This window comes from Capsicum annuum, chromosome 11 (assembly GCF_002878395.1).
Source record: "Capsicum annuum cultivar UCD-10X-F1 chromosome 11, UCD10Xv1.1, whole genome shotgun sequence".
Classification (NCBI taxonomy): domain Eukaryota; kingdom Viridiplantae; phylum Streptophyta; class Magnoliopsida; order Solanales; family Solanaceae; genus Capsicum; species Capsicum annuum.
The window spans coordinates 13,048,892-13,071,257 of record NC_061121.1 but is presented as its reverse complement, the minus strand read 5'-3'; positions in this window follow the sequence as shown (position 1 = coordinate 13,071,257).

Here is a 22,366-nt window from a genome sequence, read left to right as displayed (position 1 = left end):
CTTCAATGTTTAGTCATAGTTTTAAGGTTTGTTTGGTTCGCATGCTAGTTATGTATAAATCATCATTTTTTTTTCTTGACTCAAATTTCTATAGATGAAGCAAGGTAGGCCCTCACAACCAGCGAATACCCCATACAAAAATGTAAAGGTTGTTGCAGGGGATGGTCTCCTATAAACACTTAAAATACCTGAAGCCAGCGGCTTTGTTCAGGTGCTAACATCTAGTACGAGTGGTGTGTCGAAAGCTGCAATTGGTTTAACTAATGTTGCACAAAGCCGATGTAAATTTCTGTTTGCTTAATCAAATAGTTGATGAAATCCTTAACATGTTAAGCCAATTTTTGATTTTTCATTTACATGTTGTAGATAAATCAATATATATTGGAGGATTGCCAACCAACACAACAAGAAGTGATCTCTATGCTATTGTCAAAGAGTTTAGACTGATTGACATTCAGGACGTTCAGCTCAAAACTTATGAGGTATATTTGTTCACATTTTGTTGGTTATTGTTAGTATATCATTTTCTTAAATCTTAATTCTTGTTTAATGATTAAATGTAGGATGGATACTGTGCTGGATTTGTTCATTTTCAAGATGAAATTACTGCTAAAAAAAGCTATCCAAGTAATAAATTCTACAAATTTCCTATAAATTGTTGTGGCTTTGAGTTATTTGATCATCTTTTAATGCTTTGTTTCTTTCTTCAATGTTCATTACTGTGAAGGGGAGGGAAGTGTACATCAGATATAAGAGACTTAACAAATTTTTTCTCTCATAATTAAAGGGCAATCGGTGCACAAGCTTCTCACATTCATGCGTGGACTGAGAAGGGCCACACTCTAATGGGGTGTGATGTAGCCTATCCTGGATCAGGCATCCATGGTTGATCTTTACCATTGCTTTGAGGCCCTCCTTCTGTATTCTGTCATAATCATAATGATAATTCATTTAACTTAATTTAAAGATCAATTATGTCATAATAATGATCATATTGTATTTAATTTTCTTCAGGCCGTGGTGATAGGGTAATCTCTCCATCATATGGAGGTAGATTTCACAACAGTGTTTCTGAGTCGCGAAGATGGCCTCAAAATTCTGATAGACACAAAGGAGAAGGTTACCAACAATAGAACTATAGGAGGAGGGGCACTAACTATAATTAGTGTTATAGCAGCATTGCTGTAATTTCACATCTTCATGTTAAAGGCACAATATTATTTGGCTACAAGTCTCCAACATTCAACTGGTTCCATAATATTATCTCATGTTGCGTATTATTTTGAAGGATTATTTTTTGAAGTCCAGGATCTAGATACCATCACCTGTCTTCGTGTTCGATATTGTGGAAGACTGGAAAAGTATTGGGTTCAAGGTGTATATGTGAATGTAAAATGGAGAAAAAGAGAGACACTAAAATGAAAAGTGTACTCTTTTAAGGGAAAGTCCACTAATTCTCCCACATTGGTGAGAGAAGCGAACTTTGAAGTATTTTTAATAAGGAGCACTTACTCCACATGGATATTGAGGCAAGAACAAGGTGGTGCCCTGCGCCGCCGTCGTTGTCCCTCGAATCTGGATTTGAATTTGGCAAATGATCGATGAGATTTATTTTTTTGGACAAATTTTATTTGAAACTTGTTTTACAAGTGAAATTTTAATCCAAAAATCTGATAGTTTTTCCTAGTGCGGGCATATTTCAGACGTGATGTAAACGCATACGCAGCGCATCTCGAAGGGATGCAATAAGGCACACTATTTGCAGGCGCAGATACAGCACAGGTACGCGACCTGTAGGCACAGATACAGCACAGGCAACCACTGGAAATGGACAGTGTCACCTACGGTTGTAGATCAGGCGCAGGTCCAGCACAGACTGGGTACAGGTGACGTGACTGTGCTGAATAGGTGTCTTTTTGTTGAACCAATGAATCTTTTTTGAAAGGATACTTAAAGGCTATAAATACATGACGTATTCCTTAGGTATTAACATGATTTTTGACAGCAAAAGCACTCTTCATATCTTTAAAAAATCATTGTTATCATTAGCTGTTGAGTGAGTTTGATGAATCCAATTATTTGAGGTACCGCTATAGTTAGATTAAAAGCCATTTTATCCTGGGAGTAAAATTTCATAACCTCGAGTACAGTGAGAAAATTTTTTCTTAAGAACACTCCGTGAAGTTGGGGGACTTGGCTTTACATTTTTGTTTCATCTTATTTCTGAAAATTAACTCACTTCATGGATAGATTATTCATAATCTTGTGTTGAAGGTGTTAAGTAACTTCATAGGTGTTCTTGTTTTGAGACTTCAACTTGTGTTGAAGTTCTTGAGCCTATATACAGATTCTTGTACCCGAAAAATATTGAAAATAACAAAAAGTTCATGTCCAGGATTCATGTTGTCCTGATATCCCTTTTCAGCTTTGTCCTTAACAAAGATAAAAATTCATGTTGTCCAGGATTCTACTAAGTATAGTCCTCAATATTTCTCTATAGAAAACCTCCTGATGAATTATACGTTACGTACAATATTTTGTATATTTCCTCCCATGTCATCTTTCTACATCTTTCTACCCACGATTTGAACTTGGAACCTCAAAGTAAATTTTGAAACCCTTAAACCACTGAGCCAACCTCTATGTCTTGTGTTAGAGGATTAAAAATCTAGGTAACATATACATAAAAAATAAAAAACCTTATCTTACATATACAGTGCAATTTTTTGCTGAGGGTTTTGGCTGAACACCCTCCTCTGGTCCCAAACTCCTAGATCCACCCTAGCTGCAAGAGTGGATATGAGTTTTCATATCAGTTTCCCCCAACTATACTGCTTCTAGATTAATTAGCAATACTAAACATGTCTTTCCAACAAGAACCGTTTTTGGCCCTGTAAAATGATGCATGTTAATTCTACAATCAATGACATACTTAATGTAATCTGACAAGTGAGGTCACGTGCAACACTACTAGGAGTATTACTAGGTAACCTATCCACAAGGGGTCAGATGAGGGTGGTCTAGATTTTTATTGGTGAATGCAACATGGCTTCACGTAACATATATGTGGAACACTATAAGGAGTAATACTCGAAAACCCACCTATCATGACTGACTCCGGATATTACAATAAAAACATGTTGTGTGTATCTCATGCGCGGAGAGTTTGTTTCCAGTAGATTCTCAGCGACTAATTCTTAGATATTCGAAAAAATATAAAAATGTCTTTTTCAGAAAAATAAGTGACTTGCTTATTTGTAGTATTCTGTATTTAAGAAAAAATTATTACCTTAAAGTATTTATGTATAATCGAGACAATAGTATGAGATATGGGGGAGGGTGTGTGAGGATGAAAATTATCGGGGGTGGGGTGAAAATGAAGTGTATCAGAGATTTTGGAATACACAATCAATGTGGAACGCTACTTGTAAAACTTGTTTTCCTTATTTACACTAGAAAAGTCATTTTCCTCTTATTTTTCTAAGAAAAACATTCTTAAAAAAATCTTAACCGACTGATCATGATACAAGGCAGCCCACAAATAACACAAAACAGTCCACAAACATCACAAAATAGTCCACAAAGAACAAGACACAAAAAGGCAACAAGAAGAGAAGAACAAAATACAAACGATTTGCAATATATTAAAGGATAGATGGTTAGACAAATGCTTACATAAACACTAGAAACCCTAAGATTTATCAAATCTAAAGACCTCTAACACCTACATAAATAATCACCAAAACCCTTACGGTGACACAAGAAGGATGTTACCTCCTCAAGCACTAACGTTTCAAGCCAAGTTGCAACTCAAGTGAATCCACACTTGAATTAACCCTCATTTCGGTTTTGGCTTTTTCAAGCCCTACAACTAAGGTGTTTCACTCTCAAAACCTAGAGAGAATTGGGTGTTACAATATTTCAAAGTCTTCCATCAATAAACAACCAAGTATGAAATGAACCCTGAAGAGCCTACCTATAGTCATTATAAAATAAAAAAAAATGACCCTAATGCCCTTAATGAAAGGAGTTCCTATGGAGTGTAAGGAAAAGGCACAAAATGACCAATCTTTCACACACGACTTTGCTTAATGGCATGCTCAAAATCGGTCCTCCATTCTTATTCTTGTATACTAGAGGTGACCAAGTCTTGAGTCTCTATGTGTTGGCCTCCAAAGATGTCATCAAAAGCTAAGTTGGCCATTTGGCTCATATCATCCTCCCTTTCTTGAAAAGGATTCGACCTCGAATCCAAACCTTGCAAGAACAAAGAGAAGACAAACAACCACCGCATCCTCATGACATGAGGGTTAGAGTTAGCATAATAAACAACATCCACATGCCAAGAAGGTACACACTTGAGATATAACCACACATCCTTTGTATTAATCACGAGGAACTTAGTAAAAATATTACAAAGGAGTTGGAAAAAGGAATAACCATCAAGGAGGGGTGCCTTAATTGAAAGTAAAGTCCACGCAGCATATATAGCAATGTCACTCAAACAAGTGGACTGACCAACATCCTTCACATCCTAAGAAGTTATCGGGGTCAAATGGAAGACGTAACCAAGTGCTTAGGTCTCGGCCAAAGTTAAGCATACCCTCTTTATTACCATTGGAAATATCATGAACAAAAAGAAGGCTAAGAAAGGTGTTCTATAAGTCAACTTCAAATAAAAGGTTCTCATGCATGCACTTACTACTAGTTTCAAAATCTCCACTAGGAGTATGCCCAACATAAGAAACACATAAAGAAGAAGTAGATAGAATTTCTAAGCACATATCACCTTCTCTTTCAAAAGAGCAATCCTCACTTAGACATAAACCTGCACGGGCAGCAAAAAGATTACAAGCAAAACCACCTTTACCAAGACAATCACAATTCAAATTTCCTAAACAATCGAGCACATCAAGGTCATTTCCACTCGATTGATCATTGTCCACATCCTCATTAGTTGTTGGCAACTTATATACCAACGAAAACTCACCTTATTTTTCACAAGGGTCAACTAGTGTGTGAATACTCTCGCCACTAGATAATAGAACCTTAGTCAAGTTATAAGTGCTAGCACTAAATGGACATAAATCAGTCTCACGAGGAGAATTAATTTCGTCATCTAAAGGATCAAATAGTTCTTGTGTACCTACAACAAGAGTTTGGTCCTCGTGCGACCTAACAATACCAAGAGTATCACCAAAGGAAGAGTCAACACCTCTATCCCAGGCAAAGCCGCAACTACATCCACTTGGCTACTACTAGCCACAACACAATATTCTAAGTTCATAGGAGTGTAGGGGATACTATTTTTACCTTGTAGCTCACATGAGCTACGACCTTCCTCTTGACGTGTGTTCAGGAAGCCCACTTGCCCCCTTTGACCTACCATATGATCCAACCTTTCATTTATCATAGCTAGGTCTTGGGACATAGTGTCAAGGTAGGCCAAAATGACATTGGTAACATTATTGTCCATGGGTTGAGAGGTTGAAGCCGCAGGTTTCCTTGTAATTGTACCTAAAAAAAAAAAAAAGAATAAGCCTACAAAACAAAATACAAGTTAGTTCGAAACAACCTCACCACACTCCCACACACTTGATCATCTCACACTTGGATTCACAAGTGTTGCAAGTCGGCTTGTAGTTCGTGATGAGTCAAGGGGTGAGTCTACTCTTTGATCAGAATGGATTCTTTGTTTGAAGACTCAAGGAAATAATTTTTGAACTTGAACCAAGAAAGACTACGATTCAAAAACAAGAAAAGCACAAAATAACGCTAACACGAAGAAATGTATTCCAAAACTAATTTACAACTTACTAGGTATTTACTAGTTGTCAATTAGTATAAGAATCAACAAAACGAAACTAAGAATCAACAACAAGAAACTAAGAATTCAGGATTTTGAGACCTAAGTTTCGGTATTGTACGAAAATTGGTGATGTGGCGGTCTAGAATTGGTTCAATTTTCAATTCTTGAAGAAGTGTATTTCGGCCTTGGGGAAGAAAACATCAAGATTGGAGCCCTTTTTCACATTCAAAAAGGCTTGACTTGTCTTATACATTTTGGGCAAGATACCTTTTTGAAGGGTTGGTGGCCTTTTTCTCTTTTGGACACCTAGAAAAGTGTTTTTTTTCCTCTTTTGGTATCAAGTTTTTTGTAGATCTTTTTGTCCTCCTTCCCTTTTGGTAGGTCTTTGGGATTTGTTTTCAAGACTAACAAAGGCTTCACTTCTTTCTACTTGGCTTTTGGATCAAACAACACTATTGAAGAACTTTTTTGCAACTAGACATGAATATGGTCTAGAATAACATAAACTTGCAATAGAAGTTTGAAAACCTAGCCTCACGTTGAACCTCCAACAATCAACAACACTTTTTTCAAGCTTAAAAACCCACAACAAAATACCAACAACACGAGTTCAAACCACACCTTCAATTTTTGATCCACACAACAACACCAACAATGTTCAAGTTCTTGAACCCGCCAACAAAAATACCACACAAACGTTCAAGCTCACTTGGATCTAGACTCAAGGTGTTAGAGAAGAAGAAAACTAACACAAGAAACAATCAAAACAATCAAAATACACCTATATCTAGACACACAACATTCGGCCAAGACAACACAACAACAAGGACTCACTTCTCGGCCAAGAACACCAACACGTAGAACACTTTTTTTTTTAATTTTCTATCAAACGAGCCAAAGATTGGTCTTGTGGGAACAAAACCAGCCTTAGCTCTGATACCAAATGATACAAGGCAACCCACAAAGAACACAAAACAGTCCACAAACATCACAAAATAGTTCATGTTGACACCCAATTTTGGCTCTCCATACTTAAAATTAACGTATTTAGGCTCCCTGATCATTAAATGACACAATATGCAATTTTCACTCATTTTTTACAATTGTTAATAAATTATTGATAATCATCATTATTTTAGAATTTTTACTCATTTATTGTCATATTTTAATTTTACATAATTTATTGATAATTATCTTTAATTTCATAAATTTTAAAATTTTTATCAGTTTATTATTATTTTAATATTTTTGCACAGTCATTTGCATACGTGCACAACACAACACTGTAACTTTTTATTGCATAGTATAATTTTAATTATTTAAAGCATAATACATTTTTTCAAATATAATTATATTTGTTTATATTTTTCTATAGTTATATATATATATATCGATATTTTTATTTTTGTACCTTATTTAATACAGTCTACAAAAATAATATCGACTTATTTTAATACACAGAATAATAAATTGATCAAATCAAAATCTTATCACTTTTTCTCAATTTTGACTTTATTTTTACCTTCTACCCAAAATTTAAGAAATTTGTTGAAAAAAAAAAAAATTGCTTTTAAAAAATTTTTTTTTTTTTAAATACTCACACACCCCACATCACATACACACAACACAACACAACACAACACAACACATGCGTATCACACACATACGCATCTCTCCTCTTTCTCCCTCTAACTGCCGCTGCTGCTCCTCTCTGGCGAAGATCCGCTGGAGCAAGTCCACCACCACATACGCATCTCTCCTCTTTCTCCCTCTAACTGCCGCTGCTGCTCCTCTCTGGCGAAGATCCGCTGGAGCAAGTCCACCACCAGCGAACCAAACTCCAACGTCATCGCACCTCTTTCCTCTCTCCCTTTTTCCCTCTTTTGTCGCTGCCCCGCCGGATCTGACCACTGGCGGCGGTTTTCGGCCGAACACCACCACCACTGCACCATCGTTGTCTTCTCCGTCTCCACCGAACAACAACAACAACAAAACTGTTTATCGAGCTCCGGCGAGGAGCTCCATGCTCTGATGAACTGGAGCAGCTCCCGTTTCCCTTTCTCCCATCACATCGTTTTTATTGTTTTGTTTAATTTTGAATTTTTTTAGTTTCTCCGGCAAAGTCCAACTACTCCGAAATCAATTCCGAAACATTCAAACCTGATCGGAGGAGGTCCATTTATAGCGAACTTCATCTTCTCTGATTCTTTTTTGGTGTTTGTTTTGTTTTTGTCTTCTAACCTTGTTATGTCTTTTAAGTTTATTTGATTTTATTCTTTGGTGTTAGTGTTATTTTCGTTTATTTTTCTCTAGACACCATTCCGTGTGTGGCTATATTTCAATCTTTTCAATTAGTGCTTGGTTCATGTGTGATGCTGTTGCTTTGGCTAAAATTAAATTTGTACACTTTAGAAATTGTCATTAATTTTGTCTGTCATGATTATTTTTATCTTTTGATAGTTGTTGATTTGTTTTTATTTCTTTCATTTTAAAAGTAACATTATTGCGTGGATTCAAGTGTGCTACTTTTGATTGTAGCCTTGATTGATTTCTTTATTGAGTGACATAACAACAATGAAAAGTGCAAATATTTTGTCCAATGAAATTATCTTTCCGTATGAATATTTGAGGTCATTCCATAAATTTTATTTTATCAAAGTTATTATTTTATATTAAGGACCAACATTTGGACGATGAAAAAATTCTTCATCGATTTTCGGGCCTGCACAAATAAAAGACGTATTATTACATACATAAATATGTAATAAAATAAATAAATTTGAGCGTTGACGAAATTTTTATAACAACGCAAAAAGTTTTGTGATTTGCATCTTGGCAGGACGACTAATAAATTGAGCAACTATTTCGTAGCCATGACGTACCTAAAATTTGATCCGAGCTCACACTTTTAATAAAAATTCTATTTTTATATAAACATATGCACACATGATTTTTATTTTATTTATTTATTTGTTACTAATCTTTCTATCACAAGTGTTTGAACAAGTTCTCGAAAATATATATCGAAAAGAGCATTCAAGAAAGGAGTGAATTTTGTATTTATATTTTCTTAATATTCTTGCAATTGTACAAAATATTAATTATAGTGAAATTTTTATTTTTGGGGTGTTGGGCGGAATGTTTTCACTTACACAGTATCTATCACGCGTTTAGAAAAATTTAGATCATTAATATTTATGTTAAAATTGATTTAAATATTTAATCAAATAATTCATACTTTTTACACTAAAGAATATTATGTACTCTTTTTCTTTAAAACAATTTCTTTATTCAATTTTTTCTTTTCATACATGTTTTTATATACTTTCGTTTATCTTAATACACTTCTTATACACATAATTTAATGATAAAATATGTAATTTACACATTCTTTACATATAAATTGTTTATAACATTTTAATACATGTTTTATATTTGTATTTATAAATATTGATTTTTTTCTTCATCGTTTAATAAACCTAAGTTTGGCCGGGAACCATATTTGTGGATTCTGAAGGGTGCCTAACCCCTTCCCTTCGAAATAACTTGAACCCTTACATAGAATCTAAATTGGTTTCGTAGATTAGAATAAAGTCATACTTGTTAATAAATAAATAGATTTCTTATTTTTCCTTAAAAATTAGGTGGCGACTCTGTTCAAATTAATTCTTTTAGAGTCCAAATGTCGTGCTTGTTTTGACCTTAGGTAAAAATCGGATATGACAATTTGGCAACTCTGTTGGAGAGTGAAGATTCTAACCATTACAGATTTAGGTAAATATTTACGTTTTTATACATTGTTATTTGTTTCATACTGAACGGCTCTCTCTCTTCCTCCCTACCCTCTCTCTCGCTCGCACCGGTCACCGGCCCCCGTCGCCGTCGCCGACCGTCGGCGCCGACCCGACCCGACCTTCGGTCCCGACGTCCGGTCCCCGGCGCCGACCTCCGGCGTCGCCCTAACGGCTCTTTCTCTCTCCAACGGCTCTCTCTCTCTCTCTCCCTACCCTCTCTCCCTCTCTCTCGCACCGGTCCCCGGTCCCCGGCGCTGTCGCTGACCTTCGGCGCCGACCCGACCCGACCGCCGGCCCCGACCTCCGGTTATGTGCCTATAGCACCACCAAGCCGCACTAAGATGAGCCACCAAAGAAGTTTAGCAATTTATGTTGGGTTTGAAACACCTTCCATTATTCGCTATCTTGAACCATTAACGGGAGATATGTTCACTACTCAATTTGCAGAATGTCGATTTGATGAGATAGTTTTTCCAAAATTAGGGGGAGAAGATAGTGACATAAAAAGAAAACTTTTGTGGAAAAATCCATCACTATCTCATCTTGATCCACGTGCTTCTATTTGTGACAAAAAATTACAAAAGATTATTCATCTGCAGAAAATTACAAATCAAATACCGGACGTATTTACAGATTTAAAAAGAATCACTAAATTACATATTCCTGCATAAAATTTCCCAATTCGAATTGATGTCCCTAAAGGACCATCCACTAGTGTCATAGCTAATGAATCTAAAGTATGCTTGAAGCGTGGCAGACTATTAGGTTCTAAGGATCGAAATCCTAGAAAAAGAAAAAAGAATGGTCAAGATGATACTACGAAAGATCCTTATATGAAAGTTCAATATTTGAGCAATGTTAATATTCCTGAAGGAATTAATGAGCCTGAGACTCAAGAAAATAATGAATATCCATAAATTCAAGTGATGTTGAAACTGATTTGAATCGGTCTGAAATAGTAGTGGATTATGTCTTTGCATATAATGTTGCAACAAAAATCATGCAAGATAGTGAGGATCTTGAACCTCGATCTGTCACAGAATGTCGACAAAGAAATGACTAGCCAAAATGGCAAGAAGCAATTCAATCTGAATTGAATTCACTTGCCAAATATTTTTGGACCTATAGCTCAAACACCAAATGGTGTTAATCCTGTTGTCTATAAATGGGTCTTTGTGCGAAAAAAATAAAGAAAAATAAAATACAAAGGTATAAGGCACACCTTGTTGCACAAGGTTTTTCACAACGGTCTGGTGTTGATTATGACGAGACATATTTACCAGTTATGGACGCAATAACATTGCGTTATCTTATTAGTTTCACTGTCCATGAGAGACTTGAAATGCATTTGATGAATGTGGTAACAGCCTATCTATATGGATCATTTGATAATGAGATATACATGAAAATTTCTGAAGGATTTAAAATGCTGAAAGCATATAGTTCAAATCCTCAAAAAATGTATTCCATTAGATTACAAAGATCATTATATGGTTTGAAGCAATCTGAACGCATATGGTATAACCGTCTTAGTGAATATTTATCTAAGAAAGGTTATACGAATGATAAAATTTGCCCATGTGTTTTCATAAAGAAAACAACGTCGGATTTTGTTATACTTATTGTCTATGTTGATGACATAAACCCTATTGGAACGCCAATAGAACTTCAAAAGGCAATTGATTACCTAAATAAAGAATTTGAGATGAAAGATCTCGGAAAGACAAAGTTATGCCTTGGTTTGCAAACTGACCATTTGACAAATGGTATCTTTGTCCATCAATCTGCCTACACAGAAAAGGTGTTGAAATGATTCTATATGGATGGAGCACATCCATTAAGTACTCCGATAGTTGTTCGATCACTTGATGTGAATAAGGATCCATTCCGACCTCAAGAAAAGAATGAGGAACTCCTTGGTCCTGAAATACCATATCTTAGAGCAATTGGTGCACTAAAGTATCTTGAAAATACTACAAGGCCTTATATAGCCTTTTCAGTTAATTTGTTAGCAAGGTATAGTCCTGCTCCTACTAGGAGACATTGGAATAGGATCAAACATATATTATGGTATCTAAAAGGGACTACCGATATGGGCTTATTTTATTCTAAAGATTGCAGTTTCGATCTTGTTGGTTATGCTGATATTGGGTACTTATCTGACCCACATAAAGCTCGATCTCAAACAGGTTATGTAGTCATATGTAGGGGTACTGTCATATTTTGTGATACAAGATCGACAAAGGAAACACAAAATAAACACCAAAATAGTCCACAAGTTAGAAGAATCGAGGCCCCCCTTTGGTGACCACTCTCGGATTCACTACAACAACAATGAAAACACAATAACAACAAGATATTAAGGTGTTAAACACCTCTAAAATCAGTGAGCCAATAAACTAGATTAACAACACAAGCACAAGAACAAGAAGAACACAAAGTCTCGATTTTGGGACACCAAACCCTAGAATGAACACAATAATGAAATAGATAGATAGATAGGTAACTTGATATACAAATGTACAAACACTATGAACCTAAGTGAATATTAAATACAAAGACCCAAGAATTCATACAAGTAACACCACGCTCTACGGTGACATCAAGGGAATGGGATTCCCAAGCAATCAACGTTTCAAAACTAGCACCAACACAAGTGATATCCACACTTGTTTACAAGAAATCCACCTTGTAAGACTCTCTCTCTAGAGCTATCAAAATATCATCAAAATTATGAGAAAATGACCTAATATGTTCTATTTATAGCCTGGGTTACAACGTATTATAAAATGACTAAAATGCCCTTAATGAGCCATGGCAAAGGGGTGACCTTGGAGTGTGCATATTGGATGGCTTTGGAGTGTTGGGACTTGTTCTCTACACTTTAAAGCTTGTTCCATTGGTTGGGCATCCACCCAAGCTTGAGTTTTTACGTATTGGTCCACAATCATGATCGTACTTGTATCATCCTCCCCTTCTTGAAAAAGGATTCAACCTCGAATCCGAACCTTGCAAAATAATAGGAAGGACAAGCAAACACAAGTTTCTCAAGGTATGAGGGTTAGGATTAGTGTAATCAATCATAACATCTTGCCAAGGTGGCTCAAAATTTACATACACCCAAACATCCTTCTTACTCGAATACCCTCCCAAGAAAGAGTCAACTAGTCTATCCACATAAGTGTGACAAGAAACAAGGAACAAGAGTTGTTCATCAAGTGAAAAATATACTCTTCTTGGAACAACAAATAGGCTTGAAAGCCGAGATAGGAAGGCCATAAATTCCATGCACATTCAAGTCATTCCAACAGACATCCTCATCACCATACTTCAAATGATCACTGGGATCAAATGGGTGGAGTGTCCATGGACACGGGTTTAGGATGCATCTCCTTTCCAAATACTATTACTAGTTCAATCATTTATCCCCTCTATACTAGCAAGGTGTACAACAAAAATAACTAGATGGTCATCCATAGTCAATCGGCCAACATGTTCAACATCACCATTTTCACACACAAGTTGGTCTTCATGACTTTCATAAGACAATATACTATCACTTACCACAATGGCCTCAACATTAGATGTATCAACTAGTGTATCCACAATCTAAAGTTGTACATTATCATCACCAAATGGAGGCACATTTGGATCACCTAAAGATAAACTACCATTCACACTTAGTTGGCTACTAGCCTCATTTACTAGAGTGCAAGAGTTAGTTTGATTACCTTGTAGCTCATGTGTAGCATGTCCACTCATAGGAACTTGATTAGGAAGGCTTGGATTGTCTATCAGGTTATCCAACTCCTTGCAAAGAGAGCTTTCTGTCCCTTCTATTCTTCCTTCCACTCGGTTCATTATTTTTTCCATTCTCTCCATTCGTCTACTAAGGTCATGTTTCACACCCATTATGGCAGCCATCAAATCATTCATGGTCACTTTTTCCAATGCCATAGTTCCTAACGAAAGAAATTCTAAAACAAAAATACAAAAAACAACAAACTAGTTAATGTTAGAAAAGAAAACATCCTCACAAGCTCTCAAGCTCTCACATTTTGAAATGCCTCTAAATTGGCCTCACAAGTATTGGTAACTCATTTATACTTAAAGGAGATTACTTGGTACCAATTGGGGCTCTAGGTCAGAATAGATTCTCTTTTGAAACAACTCAAAGAAAATACGTACGGACTTGAACCAAGAAACTACAACGAATTTCAAAAAGATAAAAGCACACAAAAAATGTAGACACGAATAAACGGATCCAAAAACTAATTTACAACTTAGTAGATAATTACTAGTTTGTTAATTAGCAAAAAAATCAACAAAATGCAACCAAGAAACAAAGATTAAAAACTAAGAAATTAAAAATTTGAGCCTAAATTTGTCGCGTGAACAGTAAAACGTGATGTGGCAGCCACTTATTGGTTACGGTCTTAACAAATTTTATTTTTCAAAATTGTAAGTCTTGAACAATTTGTGATTTGGAATTGGTGGTAATTGATTTAGGAGGAAAATAAGTCATAAAATCCTATTGTCAAATTCAAAAGTGAAAGACTTGACTTTTGTGTACCATCCCCCTGAAAACAAGGAAAGTTGTTGAGAAGTGATTGACTAGTTGATGGGTGATGGTAAGTCTTTCAAGGCTAACAAGCTTTCACCTTTTTCTCTTCAACTTTATAGATCTAGTATTCACTTTATTTTAACAAGTCTTGGAAGGGATGAAGAACATCAAGAACAACTTCAACAATCACCAAGAACACAACAATCCCAACAACCAATTCCAACAACAACAAGGCTAACAAATCATGGCCAAGTCCACCAAGATGATAACACAATCGGCTAAAACTTTAAGTTCACAACAACACTTCAACAAATGCAAGCTTAAATTTAGATCTTGACTCAAGAGTGTTAGTGATGAAGAAAACTAGCACTTGAAACACCAAGACAAACAAAATGACTCCTAGATCTAATGTTCAAGTCTCGGCCAAACACAACAAGAACACAACAACTTTCGACCAAGATCCAAACTCAAGAACGCTATTTTTTTTTTTTGTATTTTCAAGCAAGCTAGCCTAAGATTGATCTTGTGGGAACAAAATCAAGCCATGCTCTGATACCAAATGATACAACATCGACAAAGGAGATACAAAACAAACACCAAAATATTTCACAAGTTGGAGGAACCAAGATCCCTTTTGGTGACCACTCTCGAATTCACTACAACAACAATGAAAATACAATAACAACAAGATATTAAGGTGTTCAACCCCTCTAAAATCAGCGAGCCAACAAAGTAGATTAACAACACAAGCACAAGAAAAAGAAGAACACAAAGTCTGGTTTTAGGACACTAAACCCTAGAATGAACAACAACAACAATGAAATAGATATAGATAGATAGGTAACTTGACATAAAAATGTACAAAAACTATGGACCTAAGTGTATATTAAACATAAAGACCCAAGAATTCATACAAGTAACACCAATCTCTACGGTGACCTCAAGGGAACGGGATTCCCAAGCAACCAACGTTTCAAAACTAGCACCAACACAAGTGATATCCACACTTGTTTACAAGGAATCCACCTTGCAAGACTTAATGACTAAAATGACTATTACAAAATGACTAGGTTACAAGGCTATGTTCTATTTATAGCCTAGGTTACAACTTATTACAAAATAACTAAAATGCCCTTAATGAGCCATGGCAAAGGGGCGGCCTTGGAGTGTGCATATTGAATGGCTTTGGAGTGTTGGGACTTGTTCTCTACACTTCAAAGCTTGTTCCATTGGTTGGGCATCCACTATTGGTCCATAATCACGATCGTACTTGTATCATCTTGGAGATCAATAAAGCAGTCTATCATAGCCACTTCATCGAATCACACTGAGATTATAGCTATTCATGAAGCAAGCCGAGAATGTGTGTGGTTGAGGTCCATAATATATCTCATTCGAAAAAAATATGGTTTGAAATATGACAAAGTACCCACGATTTTATATGAAGATAATTCAGCATGCATAGCACAACTTAAAGGAGGATTCATAAAAGGAGATAGAACGAAGCACATTTTGCCAAAGCTCTTCTATACACATGAGCTCCAGAAGAATGGCGATATTGATGTACAACAGATTCTTTCAAGTGACAATGTGGCTGATTTATTCACCAAGTCTCTTCCAACTGCAACTTTCAAGAAGATGGTGCACAAGATTGGAAAGGATCAAGGATATTCTTATTAGGGGGAGCTAATACACATTATACTCTTTTTCTATTATGAGGTTTTGTCCAACTGGGTTTTCCTTGTAAGGTTTTTAATGAGGCAGTCTATATGTGTATTATTAGACATTCAAGGGGGAGTGTTACGATATATATCAATTATAGTGAATGTCTATCAAGATCTATTTGATGTCTATCAGGATTTAATGTATCTGTCTTTTAGTGTAAAACTAGGAGTAAATTTTCCCTATAAATAGAAGGACTTCCTTCATTATAATCATCCCTCAAGAGAAATAACAATTACTCTCTATTCTATATTCTTCTTCTTCTTCTTCTTCTTCTTCTTCTTCTTCTTCTTCTTCTTCTTCTCTATTCTTTCTTGTTTTATAACACACTTTTTTTTAGACAAAACTCACGAAAAACCTTTCTTTGAGACAAGGTAACAAATTCTAGTTTTTTGTGTGTGTTTTTAGGGGAAACCCACGATTTCAATTAAAAAAAGAAATAAAAGTGATGGTTTTAGGTTAGGAAAGGATTGGTTTCGAAATTATATTTTTGTGTGGAAAGGTTTTATTTTTTTGGTAATATATAGTTAATAATAGAAAAAGGGTAAAAAGATGATTTTATCTAAAGCAAAATATTTTAATGGAGGATAAAAAGTTCAAACAACATTTCTAAGGCCCTTCACACTTTTAATATATTATAGATTATAGATTATAGATATAGATTATAGATATAGATATAGATATAGATTATAAATATGGATTATAGATATAGATATAGATTATAGATTATAGATTATAGATTATAGATTAGAGATATACATATAGATATAGATTATATATTATAGATTACAGATTATAGATTATAGATTATAGATTATAGATTATAGATATAGATTATAGATAAGATTAGATATAGATAAACGATGTGATTTTTGAATTTGTTAGATCACTAAATTTTCAATACGGAAAAGGGATAAATATATCTTCGAACTATGATAAATGGTACAAATATACCCTCTGTCATACTTTAGATACATATATGCCCCTACCGTTAATGAAATGGTATGCATATGTCTCTCACACTAACGGTAGGGGCATATATGTACCCAAAATATGACATAGGGTATATAAGTACCATTTATCATAGTTTGAGGTTATATTTGTCCCTTTTTTATTTTAATTTTTTTATCCCAAATAACTAACATCAATCCACCATTCAACCCAATAAATGTTAGGGGTTTTGCCCTGATTTTCTTACCAAATTTAAGTTCTTTTTAGAAGGAAATAAAAGTAATACCATAATTACTTTTACTTTTCCTGAAAGGAAAATATAAAAATTTTTCATATTTGGCAAACCTCTTTTTTGGAGGAAAGGTTTTGGAACTCAATAAATAGAAGATCCTCCTCTCATACCATAACACAAGAGCATCCACAATGTAGTCCTTAGAAGAGTTCGGTTTAGAGGGAGAGTTTGGTTTATGTTTTTTCAAATATTAGTTTTTAATATGTAGGTCATTCGACCAGATCATATCAATAATATGTCATTTTAGTATGTTTTTCTTTGTCCTAAAAAAGCGTTCAATGGTTTTCAATTAGTATCTCCCGCGTAACGCCCTCTTGATTTTGAACCCAACAATAAATCTATCGAACCCCATCGTTTAGAAGTTGAAACGTGAGGAGATATGAATTAATGATTTTTTTTTGAAATTAACAGTAGTGGGTGTTACTGTATTATTTGTGTATATAGTTATGGAGGTAGGGAAAACACATTGCTTAGATAGTTGTCTCTTAAATTTTAATTGGGATCGGATCAGGTAGTGGTTTCACATCTGTTAGATAGTCGTCTTTTGGGTTGTAATTGGGATCGGATCGGGTAGTGGTTTATTGAATTGGGTAGTAGGTCTGGATTAATTAGTTGGGATAAAAAAATTAAAATAAAAAAGAAACAAATATACTCTTGAACTATGATAAATGATATATATATATACCCTTGTAACAACCCGCAATTCGAGCTAAAACGTAAATCGTTATTCCTACGCATAAAGGTTCCAAAAGCCAATAAATCTTATGAAAATTTAGTGTGTTAGTCAATTATGTAGTGTGAAAATCTAGTTGAGCATGAATTGAGATCATAGAGGTCCCTTAACTCAAAGACGAGTTGAAAGCTTTCCTATCGATTGAGTTTTAGTGAGCGTCTAAACTTGGGATAAATTCCATCGACTATAAATTATTATATATACTAAATTAGAGGGCCAACTATATTTCAAATGAAAGGTCTACGGGTCTTCTTTCCAACGCCATTGGTTTCTCTCAAATCCGATACCTGAGTAAAAAGTTATAGCACTTTTCGTGAGAGGCAGTGAGCTACCGCGATTACACCGCTCGGCGTATAATAGCAGTGGAGCCAATATCGGTCAACGGTAAATCAAAAAATTACAATTATCCAAAATAGTAGATCACTGCTATTACACCGCTCAGCAGTGACTATAGCGGTGGGACCAATACTGTTCAGCGGTGAGCCACAAAATTAAAATTTTTTTGCAACTTTTAAGTATAAGGGGTAGTCTCGTCTTTTCCCTACAATTCCTAGTCGTATTAACTGATGATTAAAGCATTTATAGGGCATAATATGCCCATATTCACTCAATTTATCAAGAACAAAACCCTAACCTCCCTCCCAAAGATCAAGAGTTGATACTTTAAGTTCAAGATTTCAAGAAAAGGGTCAAGATTAGTGTTCCAATCTTCAATCTAAAACGACATAAGGTACGTAGGGCTTTCTTAACTACATGGGCATGTCTAAATCTTTATATTAATGTTTTGAATGTTGAGAAATCATATTTTCATGAAAAGCTTGAATTACAACGAAAAGTAAGTATTTCAAATCCTTCATATGACGCATGATTTTGGTCTTGAGACCTTATGTTAAATTGAACTCTACTCGTGTGTATGTATGAATGTGTTTTCAGTTTTGAAGTATGAATTGAGAGCATGAAGAATGAATTTCCTCTCTCATTGTATTACCTTTTTTATTTACAAATTAAGAGTTATTCAATTGCATTATTGTTTTGAGAAATTGACCACCACATGATTGTTGAAATGTTAAAAAAAGAGCATCCCTGCATAGTTGATATATATTTTGATAAGAATAATTCTCTTGAATTGTTGAATGTTTTGGTGGTCAACTGAATCAATTGTATTGAAGGAACTAATGTAAATTTTTATATGGCCTAGACATATGACTTGCTAGTCTTGGTATGACGATACCAAAATTAGACAATTCCATAACAGGCTTAGAACATAATAGAAGTCAGATTTCAATTAGATTTTCAGACTTTGAGTTTTGAAAAATGTATGTTTAGAAAAGGTTAAAAATAGGCTTAAGAGATGTAAGGTGGCTACCCGAAGAAGGCATGAGTTCAGAAAACTCATTGCACGAAACCGTGTTTTGCCGATACGGGTATTATGTCCCCCAGAGGAATTATACGCTGGCCTAGTGTCCTGTGGTGTATCAGACTGAGACACTCCAATTCTTGCGGCAAACTTGGGTTAGGGGCTTACCCGCCGAATAAATAGCGGATTCCATATAGACCGTGGGATATCAGACTTGTAGGGTGTATCACCTAGCTCATAACTAAGACAAAGATGTTGAGTTGATTTTCAGAACTATTTTTTTAAGGCTTATTTACTATGCCCGTGAATTTTCAAATGATTTATGATGACGTACTTTTCATGAAATGCTCTTACTTACTTTATATATTATTATTATTATTATTTTATTTTTGGATGGTTCTGCATACCAGTACATCCGTATTGACCCCTATATTTCAGGATTTGAGGCACAGTCCTAGGGTCCAGCTAAGCAATAGAGTGGCGTTTCAGGATATGCAGTTGGTGAGCCTCCCCTATTCCGGAAGGCTGGATTTACAAAACATTGTCATTCATTTAGTTTATGGTCTGACTGGGGGCCTTGTCCCAGTCTTGTTTTAGATTTATGAGGAGTCATGTAATGTTAGAGATTTTGCAGACAGGTATCACATGTTTAGAGTATTCAGAATTTATTTTTTAAATTGTTCAAACTTTATGAGATTGACCATGGTTCTGTTATGTGTTGTTTTCCCACAAATTTTCTTAGATCATATGAATATTATGTATGATTACCAGATAGAGATGGGCGCTCGGGCCTTCATGGTTCGGGATGCTCGTTATAGTCAGGGTCCCGGCTCGGGTCGTGACAACCCTCCATCATACTTTGGGTGCACATATGCCCCTACCGTTAATGTGAGGGGAATATACGTACCATTTCATTAACAGTAGGGATATATATGTACTCAAAGTATAACGGAGGATATATATGTACCATTTATCATAGTTCGAGGATATATTTGTCCTTAATAAAGAATGACCTCTTCGTAGAAACTCCTGGTTAGAAGCGCTTCCTCTTTTATAGGCTATACGCGACGTGATTCTTGAATTAGTTAGGTTCAATGAATTTCGAATATATAACAAGAAAATTATATTAAGAAAATACTCAAGGAATATTGTGTTGCTCAGACGAAACAGAAACTATTATCAATAAATAGAAGTACGTCTTACTCATTAACATCTCGAAAATATTCTGCCATAGTTCTAATGGTGATTAACAATCATGGTAACAAGCACAAAGACGAACAGCAATACCAGGAATTTCTTGACAATAAGGCACAGGATGTTGTCCATTGTAATTATTGTAGCACCCCCATTTACAACATTGTTCATCACAATATTTGGTGCTACATGGTCCTAATTGAGCCAAGCATTGATACTTTTGCTTCTTAATTTGTGCTTTTTGTGGTAATAACATTTTATCAACTTTTTCCTCTTGACCTACTTCAACTCTCTTGGGTGTCAATGCCATGTTGCTGGCCGCCACTTTGCCTATATGAAGTCAAAAATGAAGTCTTGTAACATGCGTTGACAGTATGAAGAATTTTTATATACAGTAAAAGTGATACTGAAGAGAGAATATGTGTTAAAATAATCGAGTCGGCTCAGCAGGTGAGACGTCTCAACTTACAATCACGGGCAAATCCAGTTCATCGAAACACTATTTTCAATATAACAAAAACAACATGCTCGGTGTATCTGTAGGTAGAAACTAAGGAGGGTAGAGTGTACACAAAACTTATCCCTACCTTGTGAAGATAGAAAGGTTGTTTTCAAAAGACAACCGGCTCAAGTAACCAATAACAAGATAGTATTTTCGATATGAAGTATTGATGATTATACGAAAAATCACAAGATTTTCACCAAATATTATATTTGAACTCATATCCCTACCTCGTGGAGATAGAGAGGTTGTTTTGCGAAAGACACTCAACTCAACTAACACATAAGAAGACAGTATTTTCGATTTGGAGTATTGATTATTATACGAAAACTCATAAAACTTTCACCAAATATTATATCCGAACTCATATCCCTACCTCGTGGAGACGGAGAAGTTATTTTCGAAAGACACTCGGCTCAAGTAACACATACGAAGATAGTATTTTCGATATGGAGTATTGATTATTATATGAAAACTCACAAAATTTTCACCAAATATTATATCTGAACTCATGTCCCTACCTTGTGGAGATAGAGAGGTTGTTTCAAAAAACACTCGGCTCAAGTAACATATAAACAGATAGTATTTTCGATATGGAATATTGATTATTATACGAAAACTCACAAAACTTTCACCAAATATTATATCTGAACTCTTATTCCTACCTCGGGGAGATAGAGAGGTTGTTTTCGAAAGACACGCGGCTCAAGTAACACATAACAAGACAATATTTTCGATATGGAGTATTGATTATTATATGAAAACCCACAAAACTTTCACCAAATATGATATCTGAACTCATATCCCTACCTCATGGAAATAGAGATTGTTTTCGAAAAGCACTCGGCTCAAGTAACACATAACAAGACAGTATTTTTGATATGGAGTATTGATTATTATACGAAGACTCACAAAAATTTCACCAAATATTATATCTGAACTCATATCCCTACCTCGTGGAGATAGAGAGGTTGTTTTCGAAAGACACTCGACTCAAGTAACACATAAAAAGACAGTATTTTCGATATGGAGTATTGATTATTATACGACAACTCACAAAACTTTCACCAAATATTATATCTGAACTCATATCCCTACCGAATGGAGATAGAGAGGTCGTTTTCGAAAGACACTCAGCTCAAGTAACACATAACAAGACAATATTTTCGATATGGAGTATTGTTTATTATATGAAAACTCACAAAACTTTCACCAAATATTATACCTGAACTCATATTCCTACCTCGTGGAGATAGAAAGGTTATTTTCGAAAGACACTCGGCTCAAGTAACAGATAACAAGACAGTATTTTTTATATGAAGTATTGATTATTATACGAAAACTCACAAAACTTTCACCAAATATTATATCTGAACTCATATCCCTACTTAGTGGAGATAGAGAGGTTGTTTTCGAAAGACACTCGGCTCAAGTAGCACATAACAAGA